The 9,024-nt window shown below is 40.6% G+C and overlaps 1 long non-coding RNA gene across 3 annotated transcripts in view; it reads left to right on the top strand.

Annotated features, from left to right (window-relative positions):
- Window positions 1-294: 294 nt before the first annotated feature.
- Window positions 295-9,024, top strand: part of LOC139073358 (uncharacterized) — a 201,748-nt gene continuing 193,018 nt past the window's right edge. Inside the window, exon 1 of one of the 3 annotated variants that reach the window (XR_011522009.1) lies at window positions 295-1,799. This is a non-coding gene — a long non-coding RNA (uncharacterized lncRNA). The remainder of the gene's footprint in view (window positions 1,800-9,024) is intronic. The other 2 variants (XR_011522011.1, XR_011522010.1) reach the window with 2 other exon arrangements.

Below are 9,024 nucleotides of genomic sequence, written 5' to 3'. Positions count from 1 at the left end.
TCTTTGGGGAAGTGACATTTGAGCAAAGTGGAGGTGAGTGAGTGAACTGTGTGGATACCTCAGGGAAGAACAGCCAATGGAAGGAATGTGCTGGGCATGTGCTTGGCCAGTGTGGTGGGGACAAGAGTAGTAGGAGATGAGGCAACAGGGGCCATTTCACTTAGGACCTTTAGGCCATTGTGAGGACATTGACTTTTGTATGAAATGGAGAGTAATTGGAGGGTTTTGACCAGAGGAGTGACATAATCTGATTTAGCATCTTAAGTTTTCTCCTAGAAACAGGCTCTGAGCTGTACAGTCGTGTGCAGTAGACTGATCTCAGAACAACACTTCTCTGAGACTTGGGGAGCAGGAGTGGGCAGAAAGAGAAGCTGAAAAGCAACACAGTTGCAACCGAGGCCTCAGATGATCCACAGGGAGTCTTGGAACTGGCATGGCCCTTCGGAGTTGTGAGGAAAAAGAGTGGAGCTTTTGTACCCCCACATTGATCAGTCATTGTTTATACCTTGAGAAGGGCCTAAACTTCAGCAAGGTGGCTTCCATTGGATTAGGACAATTCCAAGAAGGGACTCAAGTAAAAGCCTTTGGCAGCCAATGCTCCCAGCTGCTGGAGTACCGAGTGCTTCAACCCTGCAGGGGGGTTCGGGGTTGTGCCCCATAGCATCCACTACTCTTAGGTTTTATCAAGACTATGCTGGCTGCTATGTTGAGAATATGCTATAAGGGGAAAGGGTGAAAGGAAGATGACCAGGTAGCAGGCTACTGCAGAAACCCAGAAGACGGATGATGGCGGCTTGGATCAGGGCGATAGCAGTGGAGGAGATGAGAAGATACGGAATTCTAGATACATTTTGAATGGAATGCTGACAGGATTTGCTCATGGATTGGATGTAGGTTGAGAAAGTAAGAAAGGAGTCAAGGATAATTCCGAGATTTTCGGCCTAAGAATTAGAAGGAGATATTTGCTATTAAAGGGGTTAGAGAAGACTGTGAGAGAAGCAGGTTTGGGTAAGGAAGAGTCAGGAGCCCAATTTTAGGGTTTGGGTGAGGGGGAGTCAGGAGCTCAATTTTAGACATGTTGAGTCAGAGGTGCCTACGAGGCATCCAAGTGGGTGTGTTGAGTAGGCAGTTGGATATAGAGTTTGATCAGGAGAGATATTTTTGGAATCCTTGGCATATACGTGGTGTTTAAGACTGTGAAACTGGATGAGATCACCAAATGCAGTGAATATATAAGAGAAGTTCTGGGGATGATCCTTGAGGTCTAGCTTTCTTTGGCCACTTTTATGGTTAGTAATGTCATCTCCTTAGTAAGGGAAGATCCTGGCTCCCCTCCTTCCCCCAGCAAACTACAGTGGTTGTCTTACAGAGAGTTTGTAGTAGACAGAGTAATGGTGCTCCAGAGATATCCACATTCTGATCCCCAGAATCTATGAATATGTTACCTTACATGGCAAAAGGAGCTCTGGAGATGTGGTTAAGTTAAGGATCTTGAGATGGGAAGAGTATCTTGGATTTATACAGGCGGGTCCAATGTAATCATAAGGGTTTTTATAAGAAGAAGGTGAGAAGGTCAGAGGCAGAGAAGGAGATGTGACGGTGGAAGCAGAGGTGGAAGTGATGTTCTTTAAAGATGGAGGACGGGCCTGCAAGGCAAGGAATGCAGGCAGCCTCTATAAACTGGCGAAGACGAGGAAACGGATTCTCCCCTGGAAACTGCAGAAGAGATGCAGCTCTGCCAACACCTTGAATTTAGCCCATAAAACCCATTTTGGACTTCAGATCTCCAGACCCATAAGGTAATAAATCTGTGATGTTGTAATGTGGTCATTTATTACAGCAGCAAGAGGAAACTATTAAGCTAAATATAGTCTACTTTGCCCTGGAGGGGCTTAAATTGTGTGTTGGAGAATTAGGAATAGGTAATTTTTAAGGATCTAAAATGTTGATGTTTGCTTGTAAGTGAAAATTCCTTTCAATTTTCCTCTATCCATCCATCTTCTATCTGGTGAATAAAAAGAAGTTACATAATTCTTACAAATGGCCAGTTCTCTAGAATAGTTTCACCATTTTGTGAACATGAGACTTAGACCTTATTGGTTGAAGGTCTCCTCTCCCTTTTAAATAAATCATTTTACAATTGAGGGTGCAAGTGTATAAATATAATATCTATAAACAAAGAGAAATTTTAATAACTCAGTTTGTGTTTCCATTAGATGTGCTTTGTGGTGTTTTTACATTACCTATATATGTACGGGGACTGCTTTGAAAGACATGAGTTCACTCATACTTGTAACGTTAATGATGCTACAATTATAATGTGAAATTCACAAAACTTATTTTGCTTTGTATTTCAGCTTGTATTAGTGAGACTTATTCTATGAATAGGTTTTTTTTCTTTTTTTTGCTGCTGGGTGATTTTAAAAAATGGAATTAAGTTCCTCCTGTTTTTCTTTTTAATAGTTTTTTTTTTTTAAAAGCATCTGTTTTGGCAATTGCAATTCCTTGCCTTCTAAGAAAACTGGAATTCTTATATTCCAAGATATTCTGAATACCAGACTCAATGGAGCAAAGTGGTTAAAGCATGGGTTTTGGAATCAAGCAGTACTAATTTTAATTCTTTATTTTGGCCATGTGCTAATTTGGGCAAGTTACTTCTCTGCTCTAAGGCTCAGTTCCTTTGTCTATAAAATGGGAATAATAATATCTTCCTCATAGGAGTATTCCTCATAGATTAACTAAGGGAATGTATTTGTATTAGTCAGAGTTTTCTAGAAAGATGGAACCAATAGGATATATCTAGAAGGAGATTTATTATAAGGGATTGACTCACGCAATTATGGAGTCTGAGAAGTCCTGTGATATGCCACCTACAAGCTGGAGATCCAGGAAAGCTAGAGGTCTGAAGGCCTGAGAACTAGGAACATTGAGAGCAGGAGAAGATAGATGTTCCAGCTCAAGCAACAAGGCAGGAAGGGCCGAATTCTTCCTTCTTCCACCTTTTTGTTCTATTCAGGCCCTCAGTGGATTGAGTGATGCCCACCCACATTGGGGAGGGCCATCTGCTTTACTGAGTCCACTCATTCAAATGCTAATTTCACCCGGAAACACCCTCACAGACACACCCAGATGGAATGTTTAGGCAAATATCTAGGCACCCTGTGATCCAGTCAAGTTGACACATAAAATGAACCACCACAGTAAGTAGGCCCAGTGCCTGGAACATAGTAAGTACTCAAGAAACGGTGGCTCTAATGATAGTTATGCTTATCCTTCCATAGGAGCTGAGTTAGGAATTAGAAGCATCAACACCTATCTGAGAGTCTTTCCGTTTATGCTCCTTGTGCTCCTTTATTTTAACAATCTATTTATCAAGCCATCAGTATTCTGCTGCCAAAGGAATTTATAAGCCAATTATCCCTGGTGGCCGGACACTTCTAGCAGCATAACATTGTCCTGTGTGTCACAGTTGGTTCAGGGAGAGATGCGTGCATGGCCTCCAGAGACACGTTATTCATCAGCCCCTTTGCCATAAAATGTGTTACTTCTGCGCAGCATCCCTTGGTTATATTTTCATTTTACAGCACCCTGCATTGACCATTTGCAAAATAATGATGCTCTCCTTATCAGCTCATCTGCTGCCAGTCAATAACTTAACTGAACGGATTCTTTCAGCATCAATATACAGTACAGGTCCATTTGAGGCACTGGCTATAATAACAGTGAGCCACAATGCAGCAGACGGGATTTAAAGTACCCATCACTTACACCGGCAAAATGGATGCTAAACAGAGTTTGCTATTTTCTAGAAGGGAAAACATCTGGAACTATGTACAAATTGTTCCCAGAAGAAAACGTACCTTTGAATTTGTGTGAAAATTAGAGTGCTGGTGTTCATTTGGAAGTCTGACTTGTAGGCATATTAACACCTATACTTGTTGTTTGTTTTATGTCTGAGGAATGATGCTTCACAGAAAGGGAGCCTGGTATAATCAGGCGTGTTTAGTAACTTTGGGGAAAAAAACTCAAGACACCCTAGGCTATATAACTCTCTTCTACCTCCGTCTTTTTTTTTTCATGCCGAGAGCAGCAATTACTTTCAAGATGTACTCAAGGAAATGTTTAATTTTTATCCCCCAACTCTAGTCCACTTTCCAATTTAAAAGGATTCTTTGAAGTCCTTTAGAAAGACGCTGAACACTTAAAGATCATCCTGTGTCCATCATCCAAGAGTAAGTGCAAAGCAAACATTTGCTGGCTTCATTAGAAAGCTATAGTGTCCTCTGTTTTTGGGGTGGAGGGCAATGGAAATTGTAGGGAGAGAAAGAAAGCACTTTGTTGTTGGGGTGGGGACAGGTTGTCACTTCCCCAAATTCCTATATCTTCCTTCTTCAGAGGATGGTTTAAAACTTCTGTTACAGATGATGAATTGAATTTTATTTGTTGCCCCCCCCCCCGCCCCCCATACCTTTCATGTCAGCTGTTAGCATGGAAAAATTGAGTGGGATTTTCCCCCTTAAACTCAAAATATTTGAACTGCCTGCATCAACTGTGATTTTGTGAGGGGCCATACTGGTCATTGTCATAACTGATGGAAGCCATTTGGCTTCCAAATATTTCCCCATAGAAACTTTTCAGTGTGGTTTATATGCATAACATTTAAATTATCCTTAAGCCAATTCCAATGATTAATTTTATCTTTCCAGTATTCTTACTCCCTTCTCCCTCCCCCACCACTGGCCCCACCCTTCTTCCAGGTTTTCTAACATACATACGCAGAAACAGCCAGTCAGACATGTTACTTTCATCTCGGTTTTCTTTAGGGACATGATCGGCTCTTCGGTCTCACACTACCCATTGGCTACTTTTTCATTTCCTTTAAGTCTGTGATCGAGTTTAATAGAGTAATGGATTCAAGCACTACGATTGGGAGATATAAGGAATGGTCTCTTACTGTCAAGGTAAAGGATAGTGACTTAAAGCATTTGCCGATGTTTGGTTATGAATTATACGACAACACACGTACACTTGGAGGCTGCAGTGCAACTGCAGTGAATAATGAAACTGAGTTTCCTGAGGGACGATGCATCATGGCTGTATTTACCATCTGAATGGATGGAGTCTCCTGCACTCCAAGGAGACTGTGACTTACTTCTGAGTCCTGTATGCATGATTCTCATGGTGAAAAGAAATGTTCCTGAAATGGGAGGCTAGGGAAGTAATAATTATTTCTTTATGTTGTCCAGACTTCAGTGGCTGTTCAGCAGTCTTTGTTTAAATTCATAACTTGTGAGAAAAAGTTTTAAGGCAGCTTTTGTTCAGTTGTGAATACAATTATGTATTCAACTAGCAATTGAGGTATAAATAATTCACTTTTGAACATTTTGTAATTAGCTGAGACATAATACTGGATCAAGCGTTTCACTGAGAGAGTTTCCATCAGATTTCATGCTTTTTATTAATTTTTTTCTCTGATACAATTAGAACACTCCTAAATATATTCAAGCATATGTGCACATGTAAACACAAATGCTCACATAGGTAGGAGTATCGTATTCTATGTCCAACCTCAAAAAAGGCTAAAAAATTAATGAACAGGGCAACCCTGTCATGAATCCTAACTGTTTCCTCATGAGATAAACAATGGCTCTTAATTAGAAGCTAAAATTTTTAATTAAGATGATTCTGCAGTAATTATCTCAGTTGTCTGCTTCACTGGATTTTAATGAAAAAGATTGATTAGGTATAAAACTAGTAACATAATTAAACATTCAGGGTTGCACTGGCCACTGAGGTGAAAGTAATGTGATTAAACCCTGAAGTACATTCCTTAACAAAATATTTTAGACAGTTGGATCTGGTGTCAGTAAGCTTAATTTTTATGAGCAGCTTCAACATGTTAAGGCAAAAACAAGTTCGGCCACAGCTGGCTCATTTACACAGAAATATTTATTGAGCACTTACTATGCGTCTTAGTGAAGCAGTGCATAACGCATGGTCTTTGGAATTAGACGCACTTGTTCAAAGTCGAGTTCTTTTCTTTAGCAGACTTGGGATATTGGGAAAGCCCCGTAACCTCTCGCATGTTAGTTGTCCTATCTGTAAAAGGCGGTAAATAATACTGTGTGGTTTTTGTAGATGAGTCAACATGTGGTTAGACCCTACCACAGTGCCCAGTACTGACTAGATGATCTGTAAATAGGAGGTATCATTGCTATAGTTTTTATTTTGAAAACGTTCTAGAATTTTCTTTGAATCAGTCAGTAAATGCAGTATCTAAACTCCCACCAGTTTATAAAAAGTTAAGCAAAGAAAGACAGAAAAAAGTGGTGTTGATAGGCAGTGTTGAGGACTTCAAGGCATGATGCTATTATTAATTTTCTTTGCAACAGTAATAAACAGATGTTAGAAGTTCAACGAGCAAATATTTTCAAAATGTGGAGGACATTCTCTGTCACTCTCTCTCCCTCTCTTTTTCTTTTGCTTTGGTAAGACACTCTCTTCCTGGAACTACAGAATAATTGGCTTTTAGAATTGCTTCATTTTCTTATTTGCTTTAGAATGCAGGGTTCAGTGAACAAATTTCAACAAAATTCTGGATCTGCCAGGATCACTTCACATCATCTCAACCAGTCTCTCGGCCAAGGATTCTTTGCTTGCTAGGAAGTTGGTGTGAGTTAAGAAGGTGTGCATAGTGTTGGATGAGTCAAGCCAACCTAGCTTCATAGACGTGTCCTAACCTTATAATACTGTTCTCCTCGGCATTGTGCTGTAACCATCTGAGCAAACCACTTACAGACGGACCAACATAAGGCTGACTAGGCATGAGTGAAGAAGAAATTCATAGTAATTCAGGTAGGCTGAGGTTCATCGTCAAGTACTTCATAGAGAATGGAGCGAGTTTCAGACAATTTTGGTCCATGAGATGGCTAAATTTCTGTGCTGATGAGGTGCTAAGATATCCTTGAATATTGACATTACAAGCACTGCATTTGAAGCCAGAAGGAGTGGATTTGAAACTTAGATTCTTGATTAACCAGTGGTATAATCTTGTGGAAGATACGCTTTCTGTCTTCTTTTCAGCATAATAGGGACTCTGGTATCTGTACATTTAATTTCATGAGACTAAAGTGAGAATCAAAAGTAACAAGGGATTTGAAACATGCAAAGCATGATTCAGTCATTCCTATATTTATTTGTCAATTTATTGCACAACTGATATATCCAAATACTGTACCAGGCAATGGAAATTCAAGCATGAATAAGATATACCTAAGCCTTCAAAGAGTTTTCAGTCTAAGTGGGGAGGTGTATACATCCATAGAAAATTTCCATTCAGTGTGATAAATGCTGGGCTAAAGTATGCCTGGGATGTTTTGAAAGCTTAGAGAAGCATCTAGTCCAGACTGAAGAGTGAGGGCATCCTTCCTGGAGAGATTGACCTTGATCTGAATTCTGAAGGATGAAGACGTTAATTCAAGGAATCAAGGTAGTGAGCGCATCGTGGGAAGAGAACTACTTGAATGAAGGCTTGGAGGTGTGTGTGAGAAAGCATGGTGCATAGAGAACTGCTCTGGTAAGAATGGAGCAAATGATATTTCCCTCAGGGAGGGAGAGTGGCAGAGACAAGACAAGTGGTAGGCATGATCACTTGAATGTTGTCCTGAAAGCTTTTTTTAGCCAGGCACCTACATGATCAGATTTATATTTTAAGAAGATTATTTTGGGAGCATTGTGGAGAGTAGATGAGAGGGGAGAGGCTGGTCAGAGGGAGAAAAGCAGAGAGATGCATTCATTCTACAAAAATTTTTTGACTAATGTGCTAAGCAGTTTATAACATGCTGGTAGAAAAATCAGGTAAGACATGATGACTGTCCTCATGAAACATAAAATATTGCATCATAGAAATACAGGTAAAACACCACTCACAGGGCTGTGCTATAAGTGCATAGTTGAGGCTGTTATGATAGCTCTGGCGAGAAGTGATGGAGAGCTGAACGAAAGTTGTGGCAGTGGAGGTGGGAGGAGGGGATGGATTTGAGAGAGAGAGTGAAGAGGTATCATTGGCAGGACTTGTTTATAAGGGGACAAGTATTTTTCTATATCTAATTAGTTGTATGAATCTAGACCAGAGGATAAGAAGGTTTTCCTCTTACACATCCTGGACCAGCCAGCTCAGGGTGCACACTGTAAGCCCCATCAGAATTTTATAACGATCTCACTAAACTTCACCCTGGGATGGCTACCTGGATATTCAGGGGCTCCTTGTGCCCTTAGGGAACTATATAGTGATAAGGACTGTGTTGTTGGCCAGTTTATTTAATCTTAGCAAGGAGAAACAGTGCTTTCTGTGTTTGTGAAAAACAAACAAAAAAGTACTGCAACCTTAAATGACCCACTGAGGGCTCCATTCCATTGGAAAGGAAACTTGGCTTATCCCAGCAGGCCATGGTCCTGTGAGGTGCTGGCTGAAGGCAGGAGGAGCACAGAGCAGGGTACAGAAGAGGAAAGACCCAAGTTCTAGCCCCAGCCTTGTGTTCAATTGCAGAGATGAAAGAGGGAACTTCCTCTCCCCTTCAATTTCTTTTCCTTTTTCACTGCATAGGTATTTGGAAACTAAAAAATCACCACCTCCCCATTCCTGCCCATTCTGGCCATTTCCTGCCTTTTCTTTTTCCCTTTTCTAATAGAAGTTGCTGTGGCCAGCTCATTAATGTTCTTTCACAATTGCAAGTGATGGTGGTTAGGTGACCGTTTAGTCTATAGGTTGCAGATTGACAATCAATAGGTGTGGATAATTTCACAAGAGATGTAGAGGAGAAAAGGTTTCTAAGACTGGCAGGCAGTTTCTGAAATGACCTGGCAAATTTGTCTTTGGATGTAGTTGCTAAACTTGACATTAGGTTGCTATCTTCTTGGGGAATATTTGAGATTGTGCATATGGTGGTTGGATTAGATGGTGGGGGTTGGACTCTTTTAAGCTTTAGATGCAAGATGAAGGTTCCTTGTGCCAGGCACATATAA

The sequence above is a fragment of the Equus przewalskii genome, chromosome 9, assembly GCF_037783145.1.
Source record: "Equus przewalskii isolate Varuska chromosome 9, EquPr2, whole genome shotgun sequence".
In the NCBI taxonomy this organism is placed as follows: domain Eukaryota; kingdom Metazoa; phylum Chordata; class Mammalia; order Perissodactyla; family Equidae; genus Equus; species Equus przewalskii.
This window is presented reverse-complemented; position numbering and strand designations above follow the sequence as displayed.